Genomic DNA, 11,866 nt, shown 5'->3' with positions numbered 1-11,866 from the left:
AGATGGGCCAGGCTAAAGGAGGGCGATCCCCGCACGGTGCTGGGAGCTCTCAATGGCCAAAATCTCCCCTGCTTTCTCAGTACCCCTGTGGTTGCCAAAAAGGTACATCTATTGCCAGTTCGTAGAGTAAGTCACACCTCTCTTTCTTCCCCAGCGTTATTGGGTGCACCTGACAGATAAAAGTTGCCTATATTTACGACGGGCCACATGATGGTTTAATACACATACTAAGCGGGAAAAGGTGACCACAACCACATGTGTGTGGGAAGAAGGCTCAAGATCCCCTCTGTAAGCAGATTTCAAGTGCACAGTGCAGTGGTGTGAACTAAAGTCGCCGTGCTGTACAGGAGATCCCCGAAACCTACCCATCTTTTTTTCTAAAGATTTTATTTATTTATTTGACTGACAGAGATCACAAGTAGGCAGAGAGGCAGGCAGAGAGAGAGGAAGAAGCAGGCTCCTCGCAGAGCAGAGAGCCCGATGCGGGGCTCGATCCAAGGACCCTGGGATCGTGACCTGAGATGAAGGCAGAGGCTTTAAATCCACTGAGCCACCCAGGCGCCCCCGAAACCTACCCATCTTATAACCGAAAGTGCTAAGTCACAGTTCTCGACATCCCTCAGTAAGATTAGACTAAATTCATTTTCCCACCATCTCATGAATTACTGTAGAAAATTCTTAGAGCAAAGTGTGCAGTGATAGAGAGCAGTTAATCAACAACTGTGTACTTATCGGGAACCTACCGTATGCCAGATGCTATTGTAGGCATTAGAGCAGATAAGAAGATAAGGAAGACAGTCACCCGAAGGTGACGTCACTCTGGTGACGGGGCAGGTTGTGCAAGTGATGACATTTTTTATTTTATTTTTTTAAAGATTTTATTTATTTATTCGACAGAGTAAAGAGTATCACAAGTAGGCAGAGAGGCAGGCAGAGAGAGAGGAGGAAGCAGGCTCCCCGCCAAGGAGAGAGCCCGATGCGGGGCTCGATCCCAGGACGCTGGGATCATGACCTGAGCCAGAGGCAGAGGCTTTAACCCACTGAGCCACCCAGGCGCCCCCAAACAAGAGAATTTTTTAAATGCGCACAGAACATCTTTCTAATCAGCTGTGAAGCAGGGAGATACAGAGATATTTTATAGTACGTGTGGTGAGCAGAATCATGCCCGGAAAGACATCCCTGTCCTGACCGCAGAGCCCGTGGGTGTGCGAGGTTGTACGGCGAGGGGGAGCTACGGTTGCAAATGGAATCCAGAATGTCCAGAGGCTGACCTTAACCCAGGGAGCCTTAACCCAGGAAGGATTATCCTGCCTGGCCCCAGAGAATCATCCTAAAATCCTTACAGATGGAACTGGGAGATGGAAGGAGGGGGTCAGAGAGCCGGCCAGAAGGGGGTGAGTCCACCGCGGAGAAAGGCACCAAGGGATGGGTCCCGCCCACTGGGTTTGGGGCCGGGAAGGGGCCAGTATCCAAGGAGGGCAGGCAGCCTCCAGGCGCCGGCAGGGGCGGGACACAGTCCGGGTGGGAGTCCCCAGACGCAAGCAGGCCCACGTGGACTTCAGCCCGGAGACACCTGCGCCTTCTCGGACAAACTGCCCTGGAAGAAATCCCACTGGGGCGAGACACAGCAGTGACGGTGACTTCCCGCGGCGGGGGCGGAGGCAGCGAATGAATAAAATACGCACGAGTACAGACCCCCAGCATTCTGTTTGGGATCTAAAGAAGTAAGTTTTCAACGTTCAAATGGTCTGAGGTCGTGATTTAGTCTGTTATTTCCGACTTGCCCATGGTGGGTTTTCCGGGAGAGGCGAGGGGGGCAGCCCAGGAAAGGGAGGATGAAGCTCCCAGGGCCAGGCTCGAGGTCACTGCGTCTTCCCCAAAGCCCTGTGCTGTGGCTCCACATTACACAAAGGAACCCGGGACTCGGGAACCCGCGGCAGAATGCGAGCCGGTCAAAGTGCACAACCCGAGCTCCATGGCCACACCTCAGAGTGCACAACCTGAGCTCCATGGCGGTCACCGCAGCCTTGGGACAGAACCGCAGACTCTGAGCACCGCGCCCCGCGGGTTCGCTGCTGGGGAGGGCGCGCGTCCCACTGGGGCCGGCTTGCTCTGTCCTTAGCCCGGACCAAAAGAGACAGTGTTCTGTTCAATACCGTATTTCATCAATTCTGAGTTCACCTTTTTCTTTCACTTTTAACATCTGCAATTAGGACGCATTTTCTATCCATAAAGACTCACCACGCCGTTTGGCAGCCGCGCGTCCCTCTCGGGGACAGAGAAAGTGACGTTGTGTCTTAGGACGGAGGCTTCTCTGGTCAGCGAGTGAGGACAGCTCGCTTCCCTAAGCGCAGCGCGGGGAACCGTAGAGGGACCCAAAGGAGGGGGTTGATAGGGCCCCGACCCTCACAAACACATACTAGAGGTAAAACTAAATGGGAAGCCCTATAAGGCAGGAGAGACTTAAGGACCTAATTGCACTGGCCACCACCTGTGGAGATCCGCTCAGCAACAAATGCTCTTTCGTTTTGTTTTGTTTCTTACTTGGTTTCTGGTTTTGTTTTTTAATACCGTCTCATCATCGAGCTTGGCTCATTAAGCTCATTAAAAATTTATATAAACAAAAAAAAATAAACAAAACAAAAAAAATTTATATAAACAAAAAAAAATTTATATAAACACATTTTTTCCTGAAGGTTTCACCTGGGGCGTCAAGTCACCTAGTGTGGTGGGTTCAGCTGTGTGCCTCCAAAAGCTGTGCGCAAATCCTAATCCTAAAGCCTGTGAAGGGGCCTCATTTGGAAACAGTGTTTGCAGATGTGATCCAATTAAGACGCGCTCAGGCTTGATGACTGTGGGCCTTATGTCCAATGGTTGTTGTCTTGACAAGAAAAAGGGGAGGGAGATTTGGATGCAGAGACCCAGAGGAGGCACAGAGAAGGCTGTGTGAAGACGGGGCCAGAGATCAGGGTGATGTTGTCCCAAGCCAAGGAACCCTGAGGCTGACCAGGAGCCAATGCAAGCTGGAGGAGGCCAGGAAGGAGCTCGAGGGGAGCATGCCGTGTTAACAACTTGACTGCACATTTCTGGACCACAGAGAGAGAGCAAGTGTCTGTTTTCAGCCACCAAAGTCACGGCACTTTGTCCAAACGGCCTTAGGAAACATGTACATCTGCAAGCCAGAAGTTAAGGTAAACTGTAGCACACACCGCTTCCTTGGACTTGCAGCTTTTCAAAGGAAGCTGCTTAAAATCAAGCTGCACACTTACCGAGCACGAAAGGGTGGAAGGCTTTGAGGTTGGGGGGTGAGTTTGGAAGAAGCTTTTCTGCAGAGATCCCAGGACGTCCCCTGGCAAAAGGACTTCCAAAGAACCACTCGGGGAGTTGACAGGCCCCCCACATCTAGAGGGGTCCAGTGCACAGCATCTGACGCCATCCTGCTCGGCAGGGAATAATCAGGCTAGCTGGCTGCTTCGGGGATTGTAACAGACTGAATGTTCTATTTCCCCTAAATCCTTCTGCTGAAATCTAACACCCAGGGTGATGGTATTAGGAGGTGGGACCTTTGGGAGGTGATGAAGTCACGGGGCAGAGTCCTCCTGAGTGGGATCCATGCCCTCAAACAAGAGAGCCCAGAGAGCTCTCTTGGCCTTTCCGCGTGTGAGGTTACAGAAGGAAGACAGCCGTCTAGAAGGAAGCAGAACCGCACCCACCAGACGCCGAGTCTGTGGGTGCCTCCATCCTGGCTTCCCGGCCTCCAGAACCGTGAGAAGTTGGTGTGTTTTATAAGCCACGCAGTCGACGGTATTTTTGTTACAACAGCCCAGACAAAGAAATTGGTACTGGAAAGTGGGGGTGCGGTTATAACAAATGCTTCACCCTGCAGAGGAGGCCCGGAGACTTGGCAGGGGGTGGGGGCCGGGGGCGCTCTGAGGTGCACCCAGGAGAATTGCTAGAAACGGACCGTCAGGGGTGATTCCGGTGAGAGCTCAGAAGAAAAGGGGAAGGCTGTAGGGAAAGCCTCAGTCTTCTCAGAGAAAACCAAGGTGTTCCCGAGATCCTCAGGGCTTCCTCTCCCATCGCAGGCCTAGAGGGCAAGGGCCATGGGGTGCAGAACGATTTCAAAGGAGGGGTGTCAGCCCAAATGGAGTGAGGCAGCTCTAGGAATGGTCCACGTGGCAGAGACAATCAAGCACGGGTTGTGTGAGCGTCTTGTATGGACCGGATGTGGGCCGCGTGGGTGGAGGGACCTGTTGAGCCTTCCGGTCCTTCCAGGAGCAACAGAACTGCAATGGGACAGAGTCGGGGCAAAAGAAGGTGGGGGCAGAGGGGGCGTGGACAGCTCGATGACCCACCCCGGCTGTGCAAGGGAAATGCAAGCGAGAGGTCCCCAGAAGCACCTGTCACGTAAGACCGTGCTGACTGGCAGTGTACACAGCTTTACAACCAAGGAAAGAAAAAATGTAGATATGATGTCATGTGTTAAGAAAGTCCACGAAGAACAAGAGTCTAACGTGAGGATGCAAAAATGATGGGGCGTATTGAACTCGAGCCAAAGAGAGGAGGGAGTGCCATCGGGGGAGCAATGGGGCACCGACCACCTCCTTGTCATGGATATGTGACCAGGTTTTTCCCGAGAATAGGAAAACTGGCTCAGGTGCCAAGATACAATCCATGGAAACAAAAGGATTTAACCTAAGTCTAAACTCATTTTTCTCAAAGCAAAGCTCTGATAAATTCTTGACGTGCCTTAAATAACTCCTGGAGGATAATGTATCAATTAAATGTTGGAAAACACAGTAAAGCCATTATCAATGTGGAATGAGTTAGGACTGACTCAGATTTGGTTGGGGCTATGAACATGATGGAATGCTAAGCTGAAAGGGACAAAGTCATCTCGGAGAATTTATCATCATTTACACTAGAGTTACTGAAGTCTTACTTATGTCTCCTTAAGCCATATCGGCCGGGGCACTCATAGAGTCACGGGATACTAACATTCCCGATGGCCCCTCATTCTATGCCAGCACCCTTGACGTCACGGGTCCGCTCCTTCTTCAAGACGTTCAGAGGAGAGTTCCATTTCTACCCCCAAACACTTATGATTTCAGTTTCATATTTGTTGGCCAAGTTTGTTGCTAAGTATTTTTTGATAATTTCAAGTCGCCCAAACTCTGGAATTAGATAGGCCATGACTGGCTCTGACTTGACGCATAGACTCTAATCGCACTGCCTTCCAGGTCCGGAACAATTCGATCCCTACACCCAAAAGATGCAACTTGAAACCACACCTAGGACACTATGAGAAATTCCGAACATGGAAGGAAATGGGTTCAAAAGACAGAGATGACAACTTTTGGTCCTATTTGGATTAAGTGGTAAGCTCGGCTCTCAGGAACTACAGGACTAGGTTTGAAATGAACTCGCAAAATATTAAAACAGGTTGTAAAACAGATGCTTTGTCACAAAAGGGAGAGCAGAGGTCATGAGGAGCCTATCCAAACTCACTAAAAACAAATCCTTCCGTGCTCACACTATCACTCCTGGAGAGTGAAAAGATAAACAGGCAGGATCCCGAGGACACCAAGTGTAGGAAGCGTTAATTTCAGAGTAATGCGGTGAGGTGCCTGGACACAGTCACCCAGACTTAGGGTTCATCAACCAGAGCAGTGACCCTGGGTTCTCTATTCAAGCCTGTCCTGTCCACCGTTCCAGTTAATGACTTAGGGGAAGGCTCAGGAGATGGTCATACCAAATTAGTAAAGGAAATGAAAATGCCAGTTACAGAGGAAAGCACCAGAACCAATACTACCTGGAGAAACTGAAGTGAGAGGCAAAAAGTAGCAAGTGAAATGTATTATTACCAGTGGTTAGCCCCAATAGTAGCAACAACAATAGCAGTATTAATAGTAAAATATAAGAATAAAAGTTAAGAGCAAATTTAAGGATGAAAATAATTACACAAGGATAGGACTTGAAGAAAACTGGAAGTTTATATATTCTTAAATTTGGATTTAAAATTAAGTACATATTTACTATTTACCATCTCTACATCATACCCATTTTTTTTTTTTTTACATAAGAGCTGTAGCAGTCTCGTTGTATTCTATATTGGCCAGAACACATTTTTTGTTGTAATCACCTGTTGAAGAAGAACATTGCCAAACTGTAATGATTCTAGAAGTGTACAAGAATATAGAAATGTACAGCCTGCAAGAACCTCGAAGACCACAACCCCGACATGAACAATTGAGACTAACGAGCGAGATCCTAGAAGACTGAGATAGTATCACCATTTTATCAAAGCTCACTTAGAACCCAATCTATATACAGGTCACATAAAGAACATTTACAGGAATTAGGATGATACAGTCTGGAAGAAGGAAAATATAATGGTGGAGTGGTGAGAGGCGTGGTTACCTAACGAAAAGCCATCAAGTGCATCGAGAGGGAAGATGCAAGATCAAGGGTATGAGTGACAGCCGGGAGGTGAGTTAGAACTTTATACCGGTGAGAACTGTAAACAGCGAGAGTGGTTCATCTCTCCGTGAGGAGAGGGCAAGGTCACCAGGGATGTTCAAAGAATGAGTGATCACTTACTGGGAAAGCTGCAGAAGGACTTACAACACTGAACAGGAAACTGAAGGCCATTGCCCTGTCAGATTCTGAATTTCATGAAACCTCAGAACCTGGCCTAAAGTCACCAGCTTTTTACTGTGTGCAGTGAGGACATTAAGAAAAAGAACCACCAAGTACAATAACTGCACTCCAGTCAGGACATTTCAACCCAAACTTTAATTAAGTTCAAAATCAAGGACTTTCCTCTAACTTGAAATAATTTGGCTTTATTTTCCTCATTCCACCATGGACTGGTGAATTTACTCTTCATGGAACTTTGTATTTCCCAAAGGCCATCAGACTATATCCCATTCCCCATGTTTCTCTACAACGTGACGTCAACTCTCCTCCCATTGAGTAATGGATTCTGCGTTCTTCTCCTTGGGCCTGGCTGGATTTTCCTGGAGGCCTCACCAACGAAGTCTGGCAAAAGTGAGGCTCTATGACTTCCACCCCTCGGTGATTTAAAAAAAACTCCATGTCCTTTCACCTGGTTCTCTTGCTTGGGGGACTCCTCCTGGGAACCCAGCTGCCACAGCTACGAGGACGCTCAGGCCACGCGGAAAGGCCAGGCATGTCTCGGTTTTCCAACCAATGCCCAGCTGAGGCCCCAGACAAGGAAGGAAGGTAGGGAAATAGAGGTTTGAGGTATCTGATGCATGAGAGAGAGAGAGAGCAAGAGAAACAGCTCTACATTGGTCAGAGAATAAGTTCTGTTTTAAAACAGCCACTGTGTGCGACAGCCAATTGGACAGCTCGGTGGCGGCCCAGATGCCTTGACATGAATTCTGCCCTCCTAGGGTGACACTCAAGGCCAAGAGTGGCCACGCAGGGATGGTGTGAACAATCTCACATAATTATAAAAACACCCAAGCTCATTACTGTCTGAGACTCATAGTGCAAATGTGTGTTCTCATTTTCGTAGAGAAGGATCCTGAGACTCCAAGACTAGGCACGACCTGGCCCTTTCCATGCAGGTCATCGGTGTTGGCCATGCCCAGGGCGAGCAGTCGGGCAGCTGTCCCGTTCCCGCCCTGTCACAAGGCTTGCCGCCACCTCCCTTCCACTGGGCAAGGCCACACACCTGACACAGATGTGTTCCAGTAGCTTCCCCAGGGGAATACACAGCAGACAGGCATAAGTAAATAAACCTCAGGCTTGATGTCCTGTCTTTATCCAAACCAAAAAAATGATTCTTTTTTCCCTTTCTTTCTTCTCTGGGGCCATCTCAGTGCCAGCCCACCTCTCCGGCCAGAGGCCTGCCCTCTGGTTCCCGTATGGGTGACATGAAGGGTCCACGTTCCCTTCCCATCACGTCTTGCTAAGCCCAGTTGCTGCTAAGCTGACTTTCTCTGTCCTTGCATGTGGGGTCGACTCCCCGGCAGGGGCCTGTTTTCCTTTGCTTATGTCTGCTCCCTTCTAGAGCACTCTTCCACGGTTTGTAGGTAACGGTTTGTATTTTCTTTTCCTTCCCGTGCATAAATAGCAGAACCTAACAAGAGATCAAGGTTGTCTGATTTCTGATTCATTCTCTTTCTACTGCATTACAAAGTTTCGCGCTGCAGCGCATGGATTTTGTAAGAAACGTAATTCCACAAATGTTCACTGAGCACCAGGCTCTCTGCTAGGAGGCAGGGAAAACGACACAGTTCGCTCAAGGACCTTTCGGTCCAGGGGTACAGTAGACACGCAGGCCATCACGATAGCGTGTGTTAAGTCATGTGTTAGGCAAATACAGAATTACCAGCAAGAAGCGCTCCCCCCGCGCAGAGGAGGGGTGGTTTGATTCTGGGAGAGATGCCTCCTGGCACGAAGGGACAATGCCCATGGAGAGAGGGAGAGAGCCCCCCGCGCGCAGGAGAGCTGTGTCTCTTCCCTCTGACAGCCTTGAGGCACTGGCGATGAAGTTCGGCCTTTAGGCTGATGGCAATAGGAATCAGAAAGGAGTCCAGAAAGATATGAAAATAGATCCAAGCTTTATTCCACAGAAGGAGGTGGGTGTATGAAAATGATGGGGACATCGTTCCTGGCTGCAAGGAGCTCATCGCCTCCCGGGAGAGACAAATACACAAACAAATCATCACAGAACAATTCATTCAGTTCTAAATATACGGCACACAAAGGGCTGGGGGACCCAGAAGAAGAGGAAGCTGCTAACCCTGCCTGGGAGGGGACAGAAAGGCTTTGTGCAGGTGACAGCTGAGCAGGATGACAGGTGAGCGGGTGGCCGGCAGAGGGGGTGGACCTTTGGGTGGAACCAGGAAAGGCCCCTCCAGTTCATTACCCAAGCGACACTAGGGGACCAAATGTTTGCCGCTGTCTTCACATTTCAAAGCGTCAGGACTCTGTCTGGTCCTGTTAGAGATAGCGAATGGTACTCTAACTTACTGCTCTCTTCTCAAGGATTCTGAAGGTCTGTTTGCAGAGGACGCTCTGTCAGGGCATTCCAGAAACAAAAGCAGCTTTTCAGACGTCCTTGCAGAACCGGGAAGCTCTGCTCATTTCTAGGGGCTCGGGCCTCTCAAGCTCTGTGGTGTGATCACAAAATCATGAGCAAGCGCGACTAGTGTGGGCTGTACCAGGGTGGGGCCATCTGCGCCCAGTCTTGCCCACCCCCTTCCCCCCGCCCGACAAACTGACTCCAAAACCAAGCATCCAAGTCACCGGCTTAGAAAGAATCTTCCTTCTCTTTCGCGGCACCAAATTTTGCCAAGAACTGAAATGGGAAGAATGCTACACTCACTGCGTCCTTCACGCACTCCGACAGATACGTTGGTTAAGCACAAAAAGTCATGGGATACAGGGTTCTCTTTTTTTTTACACACGGCTCAATCTTGGTACACAGACAAGGCCAAAAGAATTTCTCTCTCGACTGACAGCACGACACGCCTTCTGCTTTGGAGGGAAGGATGGTCAGAACAGACCCAGGTTCACCAGAGGGGCACAACTCTAAGGTTTATGGTGATGGTTGTGGAAATGCTGAACTAGGAATAATATAAATAATTTGAAAGGACAGATAGTCATTGATCGGGGAAATACAAACAGAAGACACAAGGATAGTAATATTAATAAAAGGTAATATGAAATTCCACTTTAAAAAGTCACAGAGTTATTTGGCAATAATAGAAAACAATAGTAGAATCATGAATCGTTCAGTACTAAATAACATAGTTGTAAACACATGAGAATAAGTCTTAAAACCTCCATGGAATTTGGTAACACCACAATCACTGTGACACAAGGCTTCTCGACTCTGGTGATCTTGTCCCCTCTGGGACATTTGGGGATATCTGGAGACATCTGTTGTCAGCACAGCGAGCTGGGGGAAGGCTGTAGGCAACGGTATAGGCCAGGGAGGCTGACAGGCCCCTGCAAAGCCCAGGACAGTCCCACAACCAGGAGTTGTCCGAGCAAAGTGTCCACAGTGCCAAGGAGCACGGATGCCGAGGACAGAGAAGGACCGAGTGCAGCCGCAAATACAGACAGGTGTGGAGATCGCCACATCCTGGGTGGTGTGGGTCCCCCAAAAAGTGATGTTCAAGTCCTAACTCTAGTGAATGTGACCTTATTTGGAAATAGGGTCATTACAGATACAATCCAATCCCGACCATGTCGTACTGGAGTCGAGAGGGCCCTCATCCAGTAACTGGGGTCCTTCTAAGAAGAGGGAAATTTGGACCCGGACATGCAGAGAAGAAGGCTCCGTGAGACAACAGAAGCAGAAACGGGAGGATGTGTGCACAAGCCAAGGACTGCCCGCCACCAGCAGAAGCTCGAGAGGCCCGAGCAGAGTGTCTCTCAGAGCCCCGAGAGAGAACCAGTCCTGCCGAACCGCTTTGATCCTGGACTGCAAGCGCGGACGTTTCCGCCGCCTGAAGCCCCCCGGCGTGCGGTGCCTTGTTAGTGGCCCCCGGACCCTTCCACACACGTGGAAATCCGTCCACCCCCAAGCTGTCGGGGCCTGTTGCTTCCTTACCGTGAACGGCATCTCTGGCTTTCTCGGGTATTTACGCGCAGAAGCCGTCACTACGACACCTTCCAGACTCTAACTTACTTGCTGCGCAGATGCATTTCCACCACCAACTAGTGCTGCGGCTGGGAGCCTGAGCCACCTTAAATCGCACGGTTTTGTCAAACAGACGGTGCGCGGCCGGGCCAGAGGGCCGGGGAAGGTGTGCAGCCGAAGACAGAGAAAGGGACCGCAGAGCCCGAGGCCGCGAGGCCACCAACCTCATGCGCGCCGGCCCCGCACCCCCGCCGTCCTGGCAGCCGGTGAGAACCGCGTGGGACCGGGAGGACGTGGGCAGCGGGAACTTTTCAAAATCCCTTCTGCCATGAGGACCTTGTTCCCAGCTGCCTCCTCTCAGATGCTTAACAGGATAAGACGAGGCGCAGCGGAGAGGCGTTACAGCAAGGAAGGGGTCGCAGCAGCACTCGGCAGCATCATTCTAGGAAAAAACAGAAAGCCTACAAGTTGCAAAAAAAAAAAAAAGAAGTAGGTGTGTGTGTGTGTGTGTGTGTGTGTGTGTGTGTGTGTGTGTGATAGAGAGAGAGTGAGGGAGGAAGAGAAGGAGGCAGGGAGGGCGTGGATCAAATACTAAAGCATTTGAGAAGGAGAGAAAGAAGGAACGAGTGAAACCTAAATGACAGGTTCCAGACCTTAGCAGCCAGAGTGGGTTTCCCGCACATACATGAGCGGTCGCGGTCACGTATCAACTTGAGCCCACGTCTGTTTGGCTGGGGGTGTTCTGGCCATTGATCTAGCCGCGCTTCTGCTTTGGTACGAACGTCGCAGTCTCGGCAGAGAGGCCAGAAGCACACTGTTGTGGTTAATGATCATCTAAGAAAACAGGGTCACTTGGCATAAGTTCACACGCCCCCACCTTTTTGCTCGACTATTTGGGCGACTGATGGGTGGTTTCCCTTGCATTGTTCTCAATTTCAAATTCATTTTTCTCTTTAAAGAACAGATTCATATTGTTAGGGCTACATGATTGCTGTTTTTTAATTAAAAAGTCTTGATTAAAATGTTTTCACTAAACACGTACTGGCAAACTCTCAAATTATTTCAAAACATTTCATTCTTTGCTTGTCCGTTCCCAGTGCTGTCCCAGCCACCCTGTGGGGACTCAGCTGTGACTGCAGACTTGTCAGGCAGACGTAGCCAGCAGCCAACAACAGATGGCCGGACCCTGTCAGTCACTGCTGATCTGGGCCAAATCCCGAGCGAGCATTTCAGGAAGCTGGT

At 49.9% G+C, this 11,866-nt stretch overlaps 1 long non-coding RNA gene across 1 annotated transcript; it reads left to right on the top strand.

The window, feature by feature from the left end:
* Positions 1-963: 963 nt before the first annotated feature.
* On the top strand, positions 964-11,659 carry LOC123954633. The gene is made up of 2 exons (XR_006821107.1): positions 964-3,191; positions 5,241-11,659. It is a non-coding gene; the product is annotated as an uncharacterized LOC123954633 (long non-coding RNA).
* Positions 11,660-11,866: the final 207 nt, after the last annotated feature.

This window comes from Meles meles, chromosome 12, assembly GCF_922984935.1.
Source record: "Meles meles chromosome 12, mMelMel3.1 paternal haplotype, whole genome shotgun sequence".
Taxonomy (NCBI): domain Eukaryota; kingdom Metazoa; phylum Chordata; class Mammalia; order Carnivora; family Mustelidae; genus Meles; species Meles meles.
This window is presented reverse-complemented; position numbering and strand designations above follow the sequence as displayed.